This window comes from Rattus norvegicus, chromosome 2, assembly GCF_021556685.1.
Source record: "Rattus norvegicus strain SHRSP/BbbUtx chromosome 2, alternate assembly SHRSP_T2T, whole genome shotgun sequence".
In the NCBI taxonomy this organism is placed as follows: Eukaryota; Metazoa; Chordata; class Mammalia; order Rodentia; family Muridae; genus Rattus; species Rattus norvegicus.
In genome coordinates this window covers 56,733,849-56,757,530 of record NC_141535.1, presented here as the reverse complement: position 1 = coordinate 56,757,530, position 23,682 = coordinate 56,733,849, and the positions used below count along the sequence as shown (strand labels likewise).

The 23,682-nt window shown below is 37.9% G+C and overlaps 1 long non-coding RNA gene across 13 annotated transcripts in view; it reads right to left on the bottom strand.

The window, feature by feature from the left end:
- LOC147996101 (LINE-1 retrotransposable element ORF1 protein-like) overlaps positions 1–23,682 on the bottom strand; it is a 127,623-nt gene that overhangs the window by 27,778 nt on the left and 76,163 nt on the right. For 2 of the 13 annotated variants that reach the window (XR_015674149.1, XR_015674151.1), the window contains exons 2-6: positions 13,440–13,540; positions 12,327–12,524; positions 9,550–9,568; positions 6,232–6,458; positions 3,353–5,205 (exon numbers count right to left, since the gene is read on the bottom strand). This is a non-coding gene — a long non-coding RNA (LINE-1 retrotransposable element ORF1 protein-like). Of the gene's footprint in view, positions 1–509; positions 5,206–6,205; positions 6,459–8,195; positions 9,569–12,326; positions 12,525–13,439; positions 13,568–23,682 lie in introns of those variants that run through there. The other 11 variants (XR_015674146.1, XR_015674150.1, XR_015674152.1 and 8 more) reach the window with 10 other exon arrangements.

The window sequence follows — 23,682 nt, the reverse complement described above, 5'->3', positions numbered from 1 at the left end:
ACTATTTCTAAACTGTGACCCAAAACAAAACGAAAAGGATCAAATATTTGGAAGATGATTTCAGGCTAGGCATGGTAGAGCACACATGTACTACCAATACCAGGGAATCAGAGAACCAAGACTTTGCTACATTCCAAGTGCAAGGAGAAGCTCGGAAACAGGAGACTATGTCTCCAGAAAAGAAAGGTAAACTTAGTGTAGATGGTCTATGCTTACACTAGATGTTAAAAGTGAATAAAATAGACACATTTATAGGTTTCATTTATAGGCAGGGACAAGAACCTCAAGGGCCTGAAGGAGATGGGAAGTGGCCAGGTGTCTTTTTAGAAGCTGAAGGCATGAAGGTGTTTTTCCGAATTTCAAATAATTAAATTCTGCTAAGTCTTACTTCTGGGAAAATATCATTAAAAGCCTAAATATAGTGAGGGTTGACTTTGTCCAAACTCATGGAAAACAGATCTTTTAAGAGAAGAAGAAAGCGTATTTAGGGTTATTTTCGGAACACGTACTTAGACCCTGGGCAGAAGCAGTTTCTAATGAAGGCGACCCTGCAGAGCGCGCAGGGCGTTTGGTGTGAGAGAGAACACACCGACAGCTCATCGTCTCATCCTTAGGTCTCATGCAGTCTTCAGAGTCATCTCAGTCTAGACAGAAGACTACTGGACAAATCCAAGAGACGGGTGTTACCTTGAAGTTTTACATTTTTTTTTTGCATTCATTTATTGCATTTTAGGTGCGTGAGTCTTTCGCCTTGCATTTTGTATGGGCTCCATGTATGTGCTTGATAGTCATGGAAGTCAGAGAGGGTGTCAGATTCCGCAGAAGTGGAGTTACAGATGGTTGTAACCCATATGTGGGTGCTGGGAATTGAACATGTGTCCTCCACCAGAAAGTACTTTTAACCACCGAGAAATCTCTCCAAGGCCCTCCTTTTGAGTTTTTGCCTAAGTGATTTATCCATGTCATAGAAGCAAAGGATTGGATTTTGTACTGTTGCTCTCTGTAGCCATGGAATCAGAAGGCGGAGACAGTACTTAGTAGGTGTCTTAAAGTAAAGTGAAGATAATCTACATATAAAGAAAATTTGACCTATGATTACACCCATAAAATGCCATCATAAAACATTAGCAAACATATCCATCATCTCTCCAAATTTCTTTGTAGTTCATTATAAAATTTTCTATATTACTATGTATTTTTATTACTTTGAATATAATCTGGCCTTTTCATTTGACATAGTTATTTTGACATTTACTCTGTTGGTGCATATGTTAACCATTACTTTTATAGGTATACAATACTGTATTACATGTGAGTCATCATTCATAGGTCAGAAAATCTGATACTGGGGATCTGTGCTGTTTTCAGGTCAGAAACACCGCAAATATATTTTATGAATATTTCTGGGAAAGTCTGAGTTGAAATATGCTTTTATTTCTTCTTGGTAAACATCTAAGAATAAAATGGTATTTTCAAATGTAGAAGATATTGTCAGATTGCTTCTCAAAGTGATTTTTATCATTGTACATTGCCATTAACAATCGGCAAAGATTGCTTGGATAGAACACTGGCATCACCGGCATCATGTAATATACCACTTTCAAATATTAAAAAGAAAGCTCATCAAAAAGATATATATTTTAAATATCTGTATAACTATATGTGAGACTTTAAAAATTAGAGAAAATCATAACTAAAATGATGAGGGATTCTTACTACACTGCCACTAGAATGGCCAAATTGAAGAGACTGACCACAGTGTATGTTAACCAGGGTTTTCTTCTTCACTGATTTCATACTTCCTCTACAGCTGGCATGGAGTCCAAGTCATAACTCTATTCTCCTCAAAGAATATAAATAGAACCAGTTAATCCTTATGGAGTCATTTTCAAGTTCATTATGTCCCATAGACAATTACTCACGTTCTTACTCTTGAAGTGTGCATTTTTTCATGTGATCACTGTCTCACTATTCCCCTCCTTTGGGACTGGTTCATCACAATTTATCTCCATATTTCTCTTCTTATCTTTATAAAATGCTCCTCCCTGGGTTCTGACCTAAGCTTTGCTTTCTCCTTTCTTCTTGCTTACCCCCATCAGTCTTTGTATTTTAATGGACTGTGTCCTGATTCACTGCAATCTCTTCTGGATTGCTTCTGAATACTTCCAATCGCTTTTTAGAAACCCTTACGCACACCTGATTAGACATATCAAACTCCTTACATTGCAAATGAATCGAAAAAAAAACTAGGTGTGTTTTTCTTAACTCAATATTTTTATCTTACAAACTTGTGTATTAACGTCTATTTGTCCTTCTACCTCCCTAGCCAACAGGGATCCTTCTAGAGTCTTCTTAGACTGGGTGAGATATCAGTATCATACATTTTTCATTCCTCCAAGCACAGGATCTAACAATCAAAATGATTTGGGTTATCTGAGTTTCAGAGTGGAAGGAAATCACTCTAGATCACATTTATATTTTCCATTGCAACATCATTATGCTTAGATCAAATAGCCATTCAATTAATATTCATTTGTATGCATAAATGAATACTTTACTAAATGGATACTAAAACGAGGGCCTCTTCCAGCTGGAGAGATAGGTGGGCAGCTAATGGCCCTGGCTGCTCTTCCAGAGAACTGGGTTCAATTCCCAGCACGGATACACGGTGGTTCACAACTATTTGTAACTGCAGTTCTAGAAAACCCTATGCTCTCTTCTGGTCTCCGTGCACACCCAGTATACAAGTGGAGCACGGACATACATGCAGGGAAAATATCCAGAAACATAAAAAGCTAAAAAGCAAAAGAAATCAGCACCTTCATGTTTGCAGAAAAGGAGTCTCCAAGGTAAGTGGGGAAAGTAAGAGAAGCTTCAGGATGGGGGCGAGTGTGAGCAAAAACCATGTGACTAAGCCTTCAGGACACAAGAAAATCGACCATTAGAGTCGTGAGGTAGCAGAACTGTGCTACCTCACAACGGTTTGTTAAACTCTGTACCTCTTGAGGAGTGTACAATGCCTCAAGGCTAAAGTTTGCATTTAAAATATGAACAAGGGGCAAAACCTAAGCAATAAATTTCATAAAAAATTGACCCTAACATTGAAAACACAGACTAGCTGAAGAGGGAAAAGAAACTCTCCCACTGGGGAGTGGCCATCCTGGAGAAAGGAAAGCATCACAAAGACGGTCCAGCACACTACACGACTATGGAAACACTGAACTGTGCTATGTGCTATGATTTGAGCCTTTATCTTTTACTTATTTCACTCAAGTTGGTCAGGCTTATTGACTTTAACGTTTACCTAATGTTTCAAATATATGCACATGATATATTATTCAGAAAAACATATGGTATCAACCTTATAAAATGTTTTTATATGAAATTTTATACACAGTACATGAGTTTTACTGCCCATTAAAGGCACTTGATAACTGTATCACTTGTACAATATTTCATAACAGTATGAGTAGTTCTATAGATTTGGAGTTTAGAGGGCTGATGATTTTCCGTCACTTTAATCAGGGATGAGCCAATGGTTTCAAAGGCAGAGAGGCAATGTGAGATGACCCAGCAGAAAAATGACTTATCAATATTTGTTTAGTTGAATTGCCAAAGAACACTAAATTTACTTCATGAAAAAATAAACACCAGAAGCATTTACCTATGGATATTGGAAAAATCAAATCAAAACTTCTTTATCTTTTGCTTGTATGCCCATTATTAATTTCAAATGAATGGAAACCTTTTTTTTTACATTTGTGTGCTCAACACATGACTTTTCTGTGACTACCATTACTCTATGTGTATTTACTCTGCTCATCGACATTATTCTGCATTGATTGAATGACCTAATGAGAAATACAGAGTTCGCCCCTCAGAAGCAGCCAAAAGATCTGTTTTCTGTACAGGTGTGAAGTGCTAAGATACGTAAAGGATGATATCATTCTTCATACAGTGATCTGTTTGCACCAATCAAATTAATTCCGTACTGCTTGCTTTTGCAACGGCAGCACTTATTGTTATCCTTTTAAGTGATAGCTACCTGTCCTTCAGAACGAAAATCGGACTTTTCAAACTCTTACATACACATAATAAAATGGCTAAGGTAAAAATAACCCCTGTCTCAAATAGATCACACTTTTATAACAGGCGCATCTAAAACTTACTTGCTTAATAAAAATATCTAGTGAGACACAAGCTTATTGGTTATGCCTCTGTGTTATACATTAGGTCCTTGGATTAGCTGTGGCTGCAGAGACGAACTCCATTTTGCTTGCTATCATGTGTGGAAGCAGAGTGGGGTGTAGTCTGTCTGGGAAAGAAGTTTCACCCTGAATGCCATCTCTGGTGAAATGTGATGAAGTTCATGGCAGTGTTCTTCTTTGCATGATCACAAGTTGGTTGCAATCGAGATGAGGCTGTAATTTTGTTGGCATTATTACTGTTGTCATGAGTCACTGTATGGCAGAAACTTAAGTGTTGTTTTATATCCTATGCATTCCCAGATCATAATGGCTGGGGTTAGATAAGCATCTCAACCACTCCCCCCCCACCCCTTCTTGCCAACAGGTGTGAGAGCACCTGTTGCATGTGGGTTCTATATCCCAACCTTGTGTCCTAGATACAGATTAGTTAACACTTTAGATTTGCTTTTGCATGAGATGTATTAGAAGTGATGGAGCCACCCCCATCATCTCAGTTTGGCCCTTGCCTCTTCGGCTGGGCTGTTTGCAAGGTCAGTGAGAAGCTTTGATGCGATAGCAGGTGCCTTCCCCCACCGCATTATTGTATTAACACCACCTGGAACCTTGCAAGCACCAATGTGCTGAGTTCTACAAGTTCTTCTTTTTTAAAATCTTCAGCCATTTCTCTTCTTCATTTGTTTTATACAGATTCTCATTCTAAAGAACATAGTAAAATAATGTGAAGAAAAGATTTGCCAGGTAGGTTAAAATACAAGCAAACACATACGGAGAAATAATAAGCAATAATATGGGATATAACAGAAACAATGAACCATCCAGAGAACAGCATAGAAAGAGAAATAGGAGGATGTTGTTTGGTTGCAGGTCTAAAAGACTTATAAGCTGGGCTGAGTGGTGAGAACCTGATATTCCAGCATTCAGGAGGCGGAGGCACATGGATCTCTGTGATTTCAAGAGCAGCTTGTTCCTCACTTCCAGTCATGGCTAACAGGAAAGCCTGTTTTAAAATGACAGAGAAAGAGGGAGGGGGAGGGGGAGGTAGAGGGGAAGGGAGAGGGAGAGAGGGAGAGAGAAAGAGAGGGAGAGAGGGAGAGAGGGGGGTGGAGGGAGTTCATGAAATTCTGGAAAACTGAGAAAGGAAAGGTCAATATTTAAACACATTAGTGGATAAGACTATTCTAGTAGCTTATAAAGCATCCTTTGATTCCTAAGGTGTAATAAAATCCCACACAGAACTTTGAATAAAGTAATAGCAGTTCTAAATTGTGGTCTATAAGAATGGCTGTTGGCATTATCATGGTGAAGTGAATACAAGCCAGTCTTTTCTTAATACTTGTGAAAGGAATATTCCAGGAAGCCTTTGTTAGGAAGAAGAGGAGATAAGATAAGATTTACACTAGCAATGTGCCAAATGTCTAGAGTAATCAATAAAGTAGTAATTCATAAGTTCAGGTCAACATTTAGTTACTCCTAAAGAAGTTGGGCAAGGTGGAAAGATTTAAAAGAAATTTGGAAAACGTAGCTAGACAGAAATAAGATGTTAGGAAGCACAAACACATTTTAAAAACAACAAAAAAATCATAAAGGGAGTATTGCTAAAACTAACATTGGAGTATGCATGTAGGAATAGCAAATGGGTTTAATACTTTAATTGTACATGTATTTAATTGCTGTTATATAGATGTGTACAGTTGATAAGAGAGGTAACTCACAGGCAGAACAAAAAGAACACTGTAGAGGAAATAAAGTGTGAACTGAGTACCTGACTATACACGGGAGCTTGTCAAACTAAGACAAACGAAAACAATGTTCTGAAACGAAAACCACTATTTGGAAAGAAAGTAAAACTGATAACAGAAGCATTTGTTTTAACGTTTTTCTTCCAACCAATGTTAGAATTAAAGATCAGAATGAGAGATGGAAAAAATATTCAAATAAAATTTCCACTTTCATTTCCAAACACGTTTATCTATTCTGGCCCTTCTTTTGCTACTCACCTTTCAAAGTAGAAGGTGCTTCTTACCTAGCCCAGAACATCCGTAACGAGCAGCATCTGATTTGAGGTGTGGAAATCCAGGTGAGATACCTGCGTAGCAGGCAACCTAGGGTATTGGGGCACAGAGCCCTGCTCACATCTTCTTGGGGAGTTATATTCTCACTTGGTCTCCTTCTGTGTATATGTGAGGAGACATGTCTTTTCTCCTTCTATCAGATGAGCATCTTCTCCTTTAACCTCACTTAACTCTCTACCTACATGAAAGTAAGGTTTCAACATATGAATCATAAAGGTCAGGGTTCACTCCATTAAATCTCCATAATAAGGTTTGTATAGGCAAGGCAAGTTTAAACGAACAGCTCCCAGGGACTAAATCACCAACCAGAGTACACGTGGAGGGACCCATGGCTGGGAGGATGTCCTTATCTGGCATCAATGGGAGGGGAAGCCCTGGGTCTTGTGAAGGCTTGATGCCCCAGCATAAGGGAATGATAGGGAGGTAGGGCAGGAATGGGTGGGTGGGGGAGCACCTCTTGGGGGAAAGAGGAAGGGGTAGAGTGGGAGAGTTTCAGGGAAAACCTGGAGGGGGAAATAATACATGAAATGTAAATAAACAAAATAACTAATAGAAAAGCAAAAGTTACTTTCCACCATTTTTATCATCCTCCCAGATTTGATAGGTTAAGAAGTTTTCCATCATAATTGATATTACTGAGGTGTGAAAAAATTTTTATTTGATTCTCCCTGTTCTTTTTGTTTGTTCATTTTAAATGTTGTTTACCATAAAAGGAGTTGGCATCAAAAATCAAACCCCCTTTCTTTTCCTAAAATTGATTTTTAATTTTCTATGCCATAGAATTACTAGAGTAAAATACTAAGAACTGTAAGAATGTGTAGATTAAAATACAGTTTTATGATACATTACATAAAAAGGCTTGCTTTGACTAAAACCAAACTGAAAAAATGTACTAATCATTATCTTCCTCTCACTTGATACAAATGTGTCCAGAAGAGAAAGCCAAAAACCAGGCATCAAATTTAACAACTGTCTCCCTTCATAGAGAACATATAAAAATCATTTAATAATCTCATCTGTGTGTGGTATTTGTTAAAGAAAATGTGTGTGTCATTTTAAAGAAATCAATAAATATTTCCATTCAAGCTAATCAAAAATACTGTAATGATTAGCTAGCTTCCTGGAATAATCGTACTATTTAGCAGTGTATGCCGATTGATATTTGGTAAATATTCCATGATTGCCTAAGAATGATGTAAGATGTAAAACAATAAAAACGTATTATGCTGTTGCTGGATCTAGCTCGTATTTAATTTTGAAGGGCATGGAGAAGTGCGATACAGCTGTGGCCAGCTCGAAGGGTGTGCGTTAGTCACATGGGTGAGCATGAAAGGCAAGACTCACCCACCCCTGCACAGTTCACAGACCTTCTCTGCACATAGTACAGCTCTGTGCTCTATATTATTCAAAAAACTGTGTTCGTGCACATTAACTCTTCACGTTATTGCTGGAATGACATAAGAATGTGTGACTTAAGGGATGTGACTTGTCTTTCATGTGAGAACTGAGAGACCTGATCAAGGGAGATGCAGTACCAGGCCGTGGGCAGCAGTCCACAGTCTTTCTAAAGTTATTATTATTTATTAATAATGTTAAAACATTATTTTATGTTTAAAAAGTTGAAGCCTGAGCACACTTCCTCTCAATGGTGGGGAAGCCATGTCATCAGGAGCTTACTCACAGCTCTGTGGATAAAGAAGCACAGAAAAGGGTCATGAATGCTTAGATACCTTCTCCTTTTGTCCTTTTTATTCAGTGAAGAATTCCAGATCATAGAATGGTGCCACCCAGACTTTTGGTAGGTTCTTTTTCCTCCTTCCATCCTCCCTAGAAATGCCCTCATCCAACTCGGCCTCACTCATGCCCTAGGCTTGCTCTTTTGTTCCTGCTTCCTTCCTTCCTTCCTTCCTTCCTTCCTTCCTTCCTTCCTTCCTTCCTTCCTTCTTTCCTTCCTTTTCCTCTTCCTCTTTCTTCTTATTTATTTTTAAAATTTTTAATTTTTTTCTTGTTTTTTTTGAGACAGCGTTTCTTTGTATTATCTTGGCTGGCCTGGAAATCAGTCTGTAGGCCAGGCTGGCCATCAGAGATCTTCCTGCCCGTCCTTCCAAGTTCTGGGGTTAAAGGTCTGCACAACTGCCCAGCTCCTAGGCATTTCTGAATCCAATGAATTGACGAGCATAGCCACCACAGCCTATGCACGTGTCTAATGAAGACCTGTTGCACATATACTAAACACATAATCCTAATTAACTGACAATGCCTAGATTTAAAATTAAGTCCAGATAATCTCACTTTACAATAATAAAGAAAGGTAGCAAGTCCATGCTTCTGTTCAACTGTTGCTTGTATGGGTGGTTTTAATGTTTTAAAATCTTAATTGTCTCTGTTGCTGTTGCTGTTGCTATGTCAATTCCCAGAGTCAGTGTATCTAAGTCAAACACATTTTAAGAAATATATCCATTACCACAAAGAAAAAAATGTTCAAGAAATGGCAATAGAGTGAAGGATGGCATAAAGCAGTATTAAACTTCTTGAACTGGGGAAAACTCATAAAATCAAGGTTAATGTTCTGGTGGAAGCCAATGGGAGCAACTGTGTGATTCGGGTTGACTCATACTGTAATAGAGTATTAAGAAAAGAGAACAAGCAGAATTCACTCACATCACACAGAAAACATCAATTTCTTTTTGCACCACAAAGTTTAAGACATAAAAATTTACTTGAAAAAAAATCTGCTTCATCTGAAGGTAGAAACTTTATGGTATTGCATAAAACTCCATCTTCCATGGTCTCAGCATTGAATGGGAAAATTCTCGTAAACTTTTCCTCTAAAAATGTTTTGTTAGTTATGCCTCCATTCATTTCCTGTTGTCTTTATTTCTGTCTGCTCGTAGCTTGTAATGCTGACTGCTTAATTCTCCCTGCCTTGAAATTTATTTATTTATTTACACAGATCCAATGATGGGACAAACCCATATCTGCTTAAGTCTCTCCATGTTTACCTGGTCCTGGCATGTGCTAGTCATGCTAATCCCATTCCTCTTAAATAAGAAACAAAAACAAAAACAAAAACAAAACAAACAACAACAACAGAAACCAACTCTTCCTTTGTGATCATCGCTGTCCACACAGAGATGAACAAACTGCTGGCTCTTCGCCTCAGCTTCTTTTCCAAGTGTTTCCTCTTTTGCAGGCTTCCCCACTTGTCTCTCTTTAGTGCTTCAAGCCCAACTAAATTTGCCTGTTTCTGAAATGTCCTCTCTCCTTACCTCTACTCTGTCGATGCTCCTAAGAGAGATCAAATTATGATAACATTAGTTAATCGTGTAACTCATACATGGGGTGGTACGGATTCTAATATTTGTAAAAAGAATAATTGCTATATCATTTGTTTGCTTCACGCCGGTGTCAAGATGCTGTTGAATTCTAACTACTCATACCTGAGTGTTTGGGTGTGTTGAATGGTTTAGGCCGGTAGGTAGAGCAATCAAAGCAAATAGAACTGTAGATTCTACCAAACTTAAACCCACTCCTATCTAATAATTCAAATATCATGCCCTGATATCATCCAGTCCTTGTGAGTTCTTATTCATCCCTGTTTCCAACTTCCTCTTTCTCAAATGTAACACCTTAAAGTCATACTTGCATAGACATTTGTGTTGCAACATAGATATCAAGATACCCAAAGCCATGTACAAACATATCCTGGCCCTTCTGGACAGTGCCCTGTCACTTCCTTTATGTGGCTGCAACCCAAACCAGATGGTTTTCTTTACAACTCTGCAAAAGCAAACCTGTCAGATGCAATCTACTAAGCATTTCTATTCCTATCTTTTTGTCTTTGTCTATTCTGCCTGTGTCTCATATGCCAACCTAGTAACCATCCTGGGCTACAGGAAGAGCCAGTTTCTAGTACATCCACCCTGAAATACACCTTCTGTGTTCTGTCTGCTTTACTCCAACTGCACCATGAACTTGTTCCAAGCCCTGAGTTACCATGGCATAAGTCCCCAAATTCTAAGCTTGTCAGAGAATATTACACAAATAGCATCTTGCCACTTGTATTTGCTGTGCTTCCCTACCTTGTGGTGCATGCTCATGTAACTTGTAGTCTCCTCACCCTCTATGCCCTTATGTCTGGGCATGCTGTCCCTTCTTCATAGAAAGTCATATTTAAACCCTTATTTACATTTTCCAAATGCCCAACATAGCTTAGTTACCACTTATTACAAACAGAATAATGGCATTGTATTACTTTGTGTATGCCTTTCCTCAGAAACTTATCAAAGACTTTCAGAACTGCACTGGTCTCAGGAGACCTGCCAACCCTCCCATTCTAAGCTACGTCATTTCCCATGCCAGCCATACCCACCCTAATCCCTTCAACCTGAGGTCTTCCCCTCCTTCTATTTAAGGCTTTGTTAATTCCCATGAAATCCCTCCAGTGAAAACATTTCTATTAGCTATCTGGCCTCTGATCATTCATGTATTAGGTGCCAACCTTAGATAAAGATCTTCAGATGCAAACCAGAACCCCTTCCTTTATGAAAGTCCCTTAAGAGAAACTTTACTGATTCCTAGGACTCAACCAACTCTGCAGATTTTCTGGCCCATTCTCTAAAACATTCCTTCCAGAAGTAAAACAATCTGAATAGTCAGAGGCACAGAGTGGCAGACTTATCAAAGATTTACTCCCCAATTAGCTGTAATGTCTTCTTTTTACATGAATAGAAATGATGTCCCCAAATTTACTGACTAAGGCATTGCCAATTAATCATTAATATTCCTTCTGCTTATATACAAGTGTATATATCATACTCCCATCTAGTCTCTCTCTCTCTCTCTCTCTCTCTCTCTCTCTCTCTCTCTCTCACACACACACACACACACACACACACACATATCCACAAACAATGCACATACACCTACATTACATGGTATACAGAAGTTATATCCCATTGTACCCTAGGTTTCAGAAAGATGGAAACCATAACTTCTCTTTATCTCTTACTTCCTTTTAAAAACAAATAAAATCCAATCAACTTGGTTTCTTCACTATCCAAAAGAGTGAACATTGACTGACCGAGGGGTTCACACTTGTTAGTACTCCCTTAAGCTAAACCAACAGCACCTCTTCCGTCATCCAAGCCTTGTTTCTACTGGCGTGGACCTCATTCACTCACGTCACTGGCAGTCATGTCCAGGGATTTGTGGTCACAATGGAGTCTAGTCTGCTGTTTCCTCTCGTGGTTTTATTCTACATTTCTCTGGCTTTTCCCTGCCAAGGGGTGACTGGAAGTTTGAAACAATGCTCAGCATGTCTGCTCACTGGAGAGACCGACAATTCAATAAGATCTGTCATTTTAAGATACCATAGATGACTAATCCTATCCCCTTTTCTTTTCTTGGCTTCAGGACTTGCTTCATGATCAACAATAACTTCTGTAATTACTCTAAAGAGAATAAAGTTAATCTTTTCCTCTACGGGGTACAGAAGGCTGTGTTCTCCCTCTTTGTGACCCTTGACATGTAACTAAATTACACTTCCCTGTACCTGCAGTGAATGAATATGGTGCATCATCAGTTTTCCAACAAAAGCATTGGACTTCCTTTGTATTGACTCAAGCTATTTTCGAAAGGGAGTAAAAATTGACTCCTAGTGGAGATGAGGTACATGAAGCTCTCACTCAAGCCTTCGTTGAAGCTTCATGATATTCACCTAGTGTCTCACTACCAGTCCAATGTCTTATAACACCTCTAACTGAACCAAATGCCTTGATGATTATATTTTAATTAGCCTGATGTGCTTTCTAAAGTTAGTTTGCTGTACTTTTGTTTTGTCTCCATGTAAGAAATGAATACTGGCAAGTTGATTTTTGTTTTGTTTGTTTTGTTTTGCCTTATGTCTTCAAGTTAATCTTAAGAATTTAATATAGCTCACATACCTCAATTTTGTAAATGTTTTGCTAATAAATGTTTATTTATGAATGAATATTGATTCCATGAACTATAATTTGGAATATAAATAAGTATTTATAACATTTACCTAGTTTCCTGTTATGGTGTATAACTGAATTATAGGATAGCGAGGATAATTTTCTTCTTCATCCATGAAGACTTCTTGGCTCAGGTGTTCATCCACCAGCAGAGGGCACAATGCACATATTGATTTGGAACTTCAAACCTTGAAGGTTAGTTCCTTCCTGGGTCACCTGCGGTCTGTTCAGTTTCACTCAGGTCATCCCTAAAAGCAGTGCAACTCAGACTCATTCAAATGACACAGAATAAGTGTGTTTTATTGTTTCGATTCATCACCTATAGCTAGAGAAGAAAAGAACATCATATCTGTTATGATGAAAATGTAGCCTTAATCATAATTTCAGGGAAGATAGGCCCATTCTTTTATACTTTTAGTAACCATCATATCAAGGTGTTTAAAAACTCAACTTATAATCAAGTAAAATTTAAATTCTCATATGTAAACAGTGTATAAATAACATACATGTAATCTACATGTTATAATTTTAAATCATAACAAATGCACCTTTTCACAATTTTCTTTGTTCTAGAAAAAGGTAAAAGACTTTACTCAGATCATTTATACTCTCAAGGATGTCTGACTTTGCAGGTTATAAAATATTTTTGTTCATTTAAGTCAAAAAATCCCTGGGTTTCACAGATGTCTTCCACACAAGAAAAGATATTATTGCTCTCAATGCAATCCATTATTGAAAATTTCCTGGCTGAATACTCATGGGTTACAAAAGAAAATGATTGGAAGTCTCCAATAAAACCTTGAAGGAAGAAAACAAAATTGGAATGTCACATTTTAATTGAGTCAGGTCATTTCTACATTTTATCTGCATAAACAGAGTGTTTACCTCCTGGCATACACCAACCCTGAATCAGGAGTGCAAACACTTCCTGCCACAGTTAGCGCTGGCCTGAGTAGGAATTCACCCTTACACTCACACATGCACACACACCTATGTAGATAAACAGACATACACTAGGCCATTATCTTCAAAATTCTTATAAACCAAAATTAAGTATATAATTTTGGAGATAGCTTAGATATTCAAGAGCTTACTCTGCAAGCAGAAAGATGGCCTTTGGATCTCTAGCATCCTCATAAAAAGATCAGCTTGACAGCTTGTACCTGTAATCTCAGTTGTAGAGAGTCAGAGCTATGAGAATCCCTGAAGTCCATTGACCAGTGCAATCCAATCAGTGAGCTACAGATTCAGTGAGCGACCTTTTCTTGAAAAATAAGATGCCGGGTGTTAACTTGAGGTCTGTAGAAGCACACAGACACACACACACACACACACACACACACACACACACACACACACACACGTATGCACATGCACCTACAAACAAGCATATGCACACATGATCCAAGAACATGTACATTCACACAAACCACATACATGCATGTTCAACCAGCAATAGTTCATTATGAATGTCATTATTTGTCTCACTAAATATTGTAACCACTTAATGAGTTACATAGTATGAAATCACTGGTGTTTGATTCTTTTTTGTCTGATTCATTTTTTCCTTATCATTTTATATGATGAAATGTAAAGCAAACAGTCATCTGTCCAATTTATTATCCTCTACACTTGATTGTTAGTTTTCTATTTATAGTACTGTATAGTTTTCATGGCCATTGGAAAGCAGATCCACTATTGTTTATAGATAGTTGATAAACACTCATTAATCGTCCAGATAAGACACTAAAAAGACACCAGAAGAGACCACTTTGGTTCTTATACTTGCTAGTCAGATTAAAATGTCCTGGTAGTAAGTAACACAATAAGTAGTCTAATACAAAAGCATTGAGAGGCCAGGTATAAAACAATATAATTTCTAACAACCCTTACTTCCTACCCTTCCTCTTTCGGTATTAAAGCAAACAGAGCTCAGTCAGGATTCAGGTTGCCTGGGTTCAAATTCAAACTCTGTATCCTTATACTGGAAAATTCTGACCAAACGTTTTGAAACTCTCCATGTGTCTCTGTTCCCATTTATAAGTTGAAATAAGCAGCACGCTTATCTTATTGGGTGTCACAAAAAGAAATTGGCTCATGTGTTGCCATTAAAATTAATATTTTGATGTTAAAACCTGATGTTTTTTTTTTATTTTCCTACAATGATGTCTTAGTGAAAAGGGTATATCTGTTCTAAATAATTCATGTTTCTGTAGTTGAGCTAACATCTTTGTGAATTGACTTCAGGGATATTTCTTGATTCATCTTTCTCACTGTACTCTTTGATTGTTTTGACTTAAACTTTTCTACTTTGGCTGTCTTTGTTCCCAATAGATGATTGCACGTAAGAAGGCATTTTTTTTCTCTCACCTCAATCTCATAATCTATGTGAAAATGAGTAGTGCTGTTTTACTACTGTGTCTCTCACTCACATCTCGCATGTTCCAATCTTATTCTTTACACACACGTGTGCCATACCTTATGGAAATCACACTTCCTAATGAAAATGTTGGGGTGGGGGTTGGATATTATCAACAAAAAAAGTATGGATAACTTACATTGTCAAATAAGTTAGATATGATCAAAATACATTGAATGAAATTCTCAAAGAATTAATAAATATAGGTTGTGTTCCTTATATTTATTGGATATCTTATGTATTTACATTTAAAATGTTATCTCCCTTTCCCAGTTTTTCCTCTGAATGCCACCTATCCCATCCTACCTCCCCTTGCTTCTATGAGGGTGCTCCCCACCCATCCACTCACTTCTGCCTCCCTGCCTTGGCATTTCCCTACACTGGGGCATCGAGTCTTCCCTGGACCAAGGGCTTCTCCTCCCACTGATGCCTGACAAGGTCATCCTCTGCCACATATGCTGCTAGAGCCATGGGTGTCACCATGTGTACTTTTTGGTTGGTGGTTTTGTCTCTGGGAGAGCTGGGGGATCTGGATGGCTGATATTGTTGTTCTTCCTATGGGTTGCAAATCACTTCAGCTCCTTCAGTCCTTTCTTTAAGTCCTCCACAAGTCTGACAAGTACAGAGGTGGATGCTTGTAGCCAACCACTGGACTGAACATGGGGTTGTGTTCCTTATTAATGACAACTGTTTGATCCATACTGATAGATGACTGTGGCTTCTCATTTCCTTTAGATTCTTAGGGCTTACTGGTGCTATTGATCCCTTCTAGTACAATACCGACCAGCTTCAATTTCTGCCACAGGCTCAATGCTTTCACAATCTTCTCATTGTTTCTTTTATCTCAACATTCCTTTCTTCAGAAATGCTTCATTGAGGGAACATTTTACCCGAAACAACCTGTGCACTTTCTATGATTTCAGCCATTGCTTAATCGTGTGCTAAGTGAAAAATTCTCATGTCAGCTAAAGTCATTGTCTTATTTCTAATCTATTATCAAGTTCTCAGGATAAAGCAAGTGAAGTACTTTTTTTGCCTTTATTTTCCCCAACACTTAAAATTATGGTTAACATATATTTGGCAATAGGTACATCCAAGGCACTATGGTATGAGTTTGCAAAGCTTAACAAATTACATTTTAACAAAACTTTATGAAATATGTATAATTATTTTTCCCGCCCATTTTCCTAAATAATTTGAGGTGAGAAGTGGATAAGTAATTTCTCCAATATCTCACACCTCAAGCTCATAATATAGAAACTGGGACCTAAACCCAGTTATATTAAGTTATCCTTACATTTTTTTTCTGAAACACACACACACACACACACACACACACACACACACACATACACACACACACATACACACACACACACACACACTTAGAGCAAACACAGGCCCACTCCAGACATACATGTGCAAAAGTAGAAATAGTTTTGTATTAAAAAACAAAACCGTCATTCAAGTCTAAAAAAATAACACAAAGTAAACATTGAGAAATCTTATTAATATTTAAACGAGTGCATAAAGGTAACCCAAGTGAATAACGCATACAGAAAAGATCTGAAGCACAGCCCAGTAAAGAACATCATGCACACGAATAAATAGAAATCAGAAAGGCATGTCGGGACATAGCCTCTGTAGCCCCTCCTCTCTGTCATCACCTTCCACTCTCACTGCTAGTGACACTTTACATAAATTATAAGATGCTGATAGCAGGTCTAGTTCCCTATGGTGTGCTTTTCCACTTTCCAATACTTCATGACAAGCATATTTCATAGGAGCCCGTGTCTCAGAATCTGTTGTTCTTCCACAGCTCTCATTCTGAAGCTGACAATAAATGTCTCATGTCTCAAGCTCTGCCTGCTGAAAGCCGTCTTACTCTGCAAACACACCTTTCTGTCTCCCACCCTTTTCTCTCTGAGTTCCTCATTCAGCCCTATACAGAGGCATGGGGGGAGGGGAAGGAAAGGGCATGGAATTAGCTATAAAAATGATAGGTCATGGAGCCGACTTCAAAGAATTTCAAGTTTCTTTACAAAGGTTAAAATAGTGCACATATTAAAATATATACCGCAAGTATCTAACACAATGAAAGTTTCATTAGTCAGAAGATGATAAATTTAAGAACTTTGAGCAGTCACTGTTTAATAACGAGGCTGACCACAGATACCTGGATAGTGCAAAGGGACCATAACAGTGGAGGGAAGTCGATGAGCAACCCTGACAGGAGGAATAGTAAAACACAGTTTTCATCAAAGAGGAAATTGGAAAAATAGATGAGAGATTTTTTTCATTGGCTTAATTGAAGTTATGTCACTTGGGGTGGGAAGGCTCCAAACAATGTCATTGACAATATACTTGGTGCTGAGCAAAAGAGACTTCCATTTGGGTTACTGGTCAGGGTAGTCCAAGAGACCCCTCAAACAGCATAGGCTCTTGTGACCCTTGGTGCCTTCCAGAAAAACAGAAGGTAAGGAACTACACACTTCAGGCACAGGACTTGGAGGCATTGGTTTGGACCTGACAAGGAAGCCCCCTCTGTGGGTACTAGCTCTTAGTATCAGAAGGAGCTACACAACCTGCAAGGGAGAGAAGCTATCAGTAGTCCTGCCTAGCACTGTCACATCTCCATGACAGCAAGATTAGCAGAGCAAGATATCCTGACAGATCTAAGAGTTGCATCGATGTTCTAGGGTGACTAATTGCCACCTAAGTGGGTGTTCTTATTCCATAGAAGAGAATTCATGTCTGACACTCTAAAATTTGTAACTTCCCATGGCTGGTGAGGTCATGCAGCCTAAAAAGGCACACATACTAATTCTTCTTTGGCACTGCATTCTAAATACCCTTATGTCCACAAATAAGTGTGGCTCTCATCTCTTATCAAAGAAACTTTGTTGCATCCAAAGACCAGTAAAGAAATCTATAACTGGCCAGCACAGAAGTCAACTGCCTTTAAGGAAGGCACTGCCTTCAAACAAATACAACACAACCTTCATTTTCTAAGACTTGAATGATGTTTGTGTTTGTGTGTCCAAAATGATGCTCTATGTTCACAAATTCATGTCTAGGGTGTGCATGTGTTTACTCTGTGGGGTGTGTGTGTGTGTGTGTGTGTGTGTGTGTGTGTGTGTGTGTGTGTTTGTGTTTTAGAAAAAAAATGTAAGGATAATTTAAGAGTTTAGGTTCTGAACCAAGATAAATGGGTTTAGGACCCAGCTTCTATATTGTGAGAGAGATGTTAGAGAAATTACTTATGTCTTCTTGCCTCAAATTCTTATAAATAAAATGGATGAATAATAATTATACATATTTCATAAAATTTGGTTAAAATGTAATATGTTCTATGCAAAGTTCAGAGAACATCAACAAAAGAAATGATGGAAAGATTCTAAGAGCCAGTGGACCAGGACATCAGCTGCAAGTTAATCTCTTCTAAAAATGGAGGGAGAGGAGGAGGGGAAGGAGTTGGAAGGAGAGAAAAAGGAAAAAGAGGAAAAAATCTGAGAGGAATTGAAATTGAAAGGAGGAGTAGGTGCTGAATAAAGCAAACATAAAATTTTCTTTTTTTGAGATTTCTTTCTTATTGGTTATTTTACCTATTTACATTTCAAATGTTCCCCTTTCCAGTTTCCCTTCTGCAAACCCCTCATTCCATCCTCTCTCCCCCTGCCTCTATGAGAGTGTTCACCCCCGAACTCCAGCCTCACTGCCCTAGCATTCCCCTACACTGGGGAGGACCAAGGGCCAATATCAACTAACTGAATCCCTCAGGGCTCCCAGGGACTAAACCACAAACCAAAGAGTACATATGGACAGACCCATGACTCCAACTGCATATGTAGCAGAGGATGGCCTTATCTGGCATCAATGGGAGGGGAGTAATATCCTTTGCATGAGTGTTAAGTAAGTACTAATACACACTATATCACAAGGCTGTGAGGTAAATACAAATAGTAGGCAACATTATTAAGCAACATTTCCTCTAATATGAATGTAATTGAATTTGCAACTGTTATATCAAGCATTTCAAGATAACAGAAAAGTTCTAAAGTGAAGAATGTATATAGCTAGACGCATTGTCCTATAGCCAGACAGATGGCACCATCAAAGTCATATCTATAATCATAAACACATGTGAACAGGTATTCGAACAGCTACAGATAGTGTAGCTTGGTGCCCTATCAATAGGCCTGGCTTCTCTGCTTCCGCTTCCCTTTGGAAGGCTAGACTACAAATTTTTCTTCATCAGTGCCGGAAACATCAATTTCCCTTGAATTCATTGGGCCCCATTACTCATAATAAGTAACGTTCTACAGATGACTGTTCAGGGAGTAGATTTCTTTCTTGGCCATGCTCAGTAAGTAGGGTGATTTCTTAACAGATGGGCTTCTCACCACAAAAGTACTTGGTACAACATGAAATGCACTTGTATGGCCCCCCGATAAGTGTAGTCATCAATGCCTATTAGAGTCAGTGATCTCCCAGAGTGTTAAGGTGAATAATAGTTTGAGAATTTGATGAGAACTTTGTTTCTTACAGTGAGCTCTGTTTAACTTAGGCACTACTTGTTAGCAATGCAGGTGTTTTGTTCTCATACCCAGTGGCATTTAGACAAGACTCTCTCATAATCGAAGTATGAGAAACTCTGTTTTAAAGCACTGATTAGAAGAAATGAAAAATATTTGTAGAACCTTACGTTCAGTGCAGAAGGAAAGAGTGTAGAATTAAATGTGTGTTTCAATGTTTTGCGTTATTTAAAGGGATTCAACACATATACACATACATCACATACTCATACATACATACGAGAGTTAATTACTTGAAAATAATATGAAAAATGGTGGCTTTTAAAAAGGACAACTTGGCACAGTGATGCTACTTCATAGTTCTGAAAGGGTGATATAAATAGCCAAGTCATTACTGATTGTTTTGTCTAATTGTTCTCAAAATAGTTACTTCTAGAAAACATCTATCAGCTTACCGTCTCTGCTTTCTGGCATATTTCTGCATGTAACATATACATTAACTGCACATAGTTTATAGTCAGTAATGTGTACACATAACCCAGACCACCTCAATGTCAAAAATGTTTATTAAACACATCATTCATTTTCTTACAAACACAATTTGTCAATTCTTTCTTTCTACACTCCTCGTTCCAGCTTTTCTACTCTCACATCTTCTCCATTTCCAAACGAGACTCTTGATGACTGTTCCAGTAACTGGAAATCAAAGTGTCAGTTTACTCCAATAGTCTCTTAGTATTTCAGAGGTCAGTTGAGGTTAATGAAAACTGTAGTGACTTACTTTGTATAGATGAACCCCAAAGGATCTCCTGCTGCTTTTACTTTTTTGATAGAGTGCCTAAAAATGTGCATTAATTAATCAAAAGAACCTTGAAATTAGTTATAACCCTGGATATTTAGTTAATTCTGTTAGCTCTTTGTGCCCTATATATTAGCTAGATACTCATTGTAGGTATAATGTTTGTCTAGGATCAGGCAGGATTATGTTACAGAAACAATCCAAAATTCACAAAGGCATATCGGGGTATGTTTATTTTTTGAGTGTTTATGTCTGTTACAGATCACCAGTAAGGTCTACCACAGACATAATTCAAGGGCTCAAGCATGGAGAGGTTTTGCTTTTTTTGTTTCCATTACCCTCTGCCATGGCAAGGGAGAGGATCGAAAAGAACCATAAAGTAACTCTAAAGTTAAGCCTATTACATATGCCACTTCTCCCATATTTTATTGTTCAAATCAAGTCATAAGAGGTTGTTTGACTTTAGAGGGACAAAGGAAGTACAGTCTGGCCATATAACCAAAGGGGTAGAACTATGTTTGAACAGCAATAATGTTTTGAGCCTAAGAATAAACCACATGATATGAACAACAGCCTTATTTAATCCCAAGACCTTAGGTACTAGCTGAAGAGTAAGACATGTGTGCCAACACTCTATAGACAGAGCTGAGTACCAATTGCAGGGTGTTCTAAGATTTAAGCGTGTGGTGTTGAGAAAAAGTATTTAAGACATTTAGCAACAGTAGAAATAAACAACTAGCGTTTACATGTTCTGGAGGCTCTTCAATGTCAGATCAAGATGTTTGCACATGAGCTTTCATACCATCTGCCCTACTCATATTCACCTTAGAGGGCCCTTCCTACTTTTCAGTGAGTGCCCGCCACATTAAAATGTGAATGATATGCTCCTGTAGGGCATATACATTAAATAGAAACCCAGGAAACATTTGGGATTATCAGATCTCAGGGTTCTCGGAATTTAGGAAGATAAACATGAATAAAATCACTCTTGTGCTGAGCATTTATAGGCCATCAGAAATTAAAAGGGGGATGTGAAGAAAATCTCTTATCTCCCCAGACTTATAGAAAAGAAGTTTCTTTCATAAAGTGAAAGTTAGGACAGGAGTTGGGGGTAGAAGAGATCTAGATATAGGAACCCTGAAATCTAATGGAGTCACACAGTTACATGCTACTGAAAAATGTCATGCAATCTTTCAGGATATCAAATTCCTCATTTGTGAAAATAAAACTCCTATATTTATAGTGGAGTATAATATATAGTATAGCCTGTAGAGTTAATATTTTTATTTCTGTTTAACCAATAAACAAATGTAAAGATTTTGATATTTGGTAGTCAATCAAAGCAGATATATTGAAAGACCATCTTATTGTTTATCTTATCTGTTTCTCAGATACTTTGTCAAAAGACAATTCCTAATGCAAAGTAGTTAATGCTGTGAAACATTTACTATCCATTTCAAAGAAATGTTAGTCCCTTGAAGGCCTTAGAACATTCTGTCCATCATCACTGCTATCTTGGTTTATGACTTAAGGAGGTTACAGAAGGCAAGCCACCTGTCTCTAGTACAGATGGAAAGGTGTCAACTGTTAAATAGCTATGCTATACAAAGATCATATAAAAGAAGGATAGTGAGTTCCATTTCTAACACTTTATCTTTGCCAATTTCACCCTGCTATGTACCTTATGACTTTATCTTAACCTGTTCCAGGTAGTTTTGTATGTAGCTCTAACATCTGTATCAAATTTAGATTAGCAATTATTGTCCTATCATTTTCTGTGAGACTGTGCCAGTATTTCCACCTTAGAGGCAAATTCCAGAAAAATGATAAGAAAGGCTTTTTGTTGGGTTTCAAGGTAATTCATTGACTCTCCACTCTTGAGTTACCTTCATGTTTAGACAAAGGTATTGAGAGAAATATTTTCATCAAATAGTTTTTCAAATGTACCCAGAACAGACCATGATATTCTACAGTTTAGATTTTCTACCAGTTGCTTTTTCTAAACATAATTTTGAATTATCTCAGTAAAAAATGAAATCATTATTAATAAAATATCTCAATATCTTGGGTTTAAGGTAAGTCCAGATAGAATAACATTGGTGAGGTATTTTACTGCTACACAAATCATGTGACTTGTATTTTGTAAACAGAAGTCTGGACTTCAAGGGAAAGAAACATAGTCCTTTTTCTGCAGATCTTTTATAATTAGCTAAACACAGTTATGAAATGACTTAGATTCACCATCAACTTAGCTTCATTACCAGTGTACTTCATCTATGATCCATCTTCCTGTGACATTTTAAAACAGATACAAAATTAAATCCTTTTTGCAAAATTGGATTAGCTTGATTCATTGTAACTAGTCTAATTAGTCTGTAAGAAATTAGAGGCATGGTCGAGTTCAAGATTCCATGAACCATTTTGGGGAGTGTAAATAAATATGTCAAAAAAATTTTTTGGACGGATGTGTCCACACACACACACACACACACACACACACTCACACACACACACACACAAACACACACACACAAACACACACACACACAAACACACACACACACAAACACACACACACAAACACACACACACACACACACACACACACACACACAATCTAAATAGCAACCAGAATACCAGCATCACCTTACAATGCTCCATTATTCATCAGCTTCCCATAGGATTTAGAAGGAAATTTCAGTTTGCTGTATTTTCCTGTAACCAGTCCTTACCTGTTTCTATGGCAGAGTATTCCTAGTACTGCAGTCTCCTAACTATTTTCCTTTTTTCCTGGCAGATCTTCTTCCTCATCCAATCTAGTATTCTGAGACCATCCCTATCTTCCCTAGAATCTTTTTCTAACTTGAGCACACACTGTGTTAAATTATGAGAACAAATCCTATGTATTGTGTACTCACTGCTGCGCCAGTCCATTACACAGCAATGGCGTGTCTCTCCAGTACCCCCTGGACTCAAAGCTTCTAAAGGACAGACATATGATTCATTTTGGACCTTCAATGGGTAATGATATGTGACCTGCAAGGTCTTATCAGTCCTTCAGAAATAACATTCCAATAACTGATCAACACATTAATAATATAAAAATAGAAATACAGAAAATTAGTCAAGTAAAATTTGAAATCAAAAAACTTTAACTTTGTCTTTTGCTTATCCATATTACCAATAATTTAAAATGAAGCTTCTAATATATCAAGTGAGTGACACATTATGAAGCATGCTGCATACTTTAAATTTGCTTGCTTGTATGATAATAAGTCAACAAGGAACTTGGAAGTATAAAAATCCCATAATAGGCAATGCTTGGTCATCTATTCATCCCATTTCTCTATAAGACAACGTCTTCTATTCATCATAAGTTACAAACTCATTTGCAGCTCTTGACAATGTGTAAGGGTTCCAGGATGGAAGGAAGAACCAGGAAATGCTATGAATCTCCCAAATGTAGGGATGTGAATTATAATCCTACCTAGCCATGGTAGGAACGATCCACAACAATGACCAGATGGGAGTTCCTAAAGGTGAGGAGTGGCACTCAACTTGTGGGTAACCAACGAGTGTCTAAATGAACTTAAGGCCCATTCACGGGGCGGGGGCGGGGGGAATGCCTGACTGGAAACTTAGCCAACTGCCTA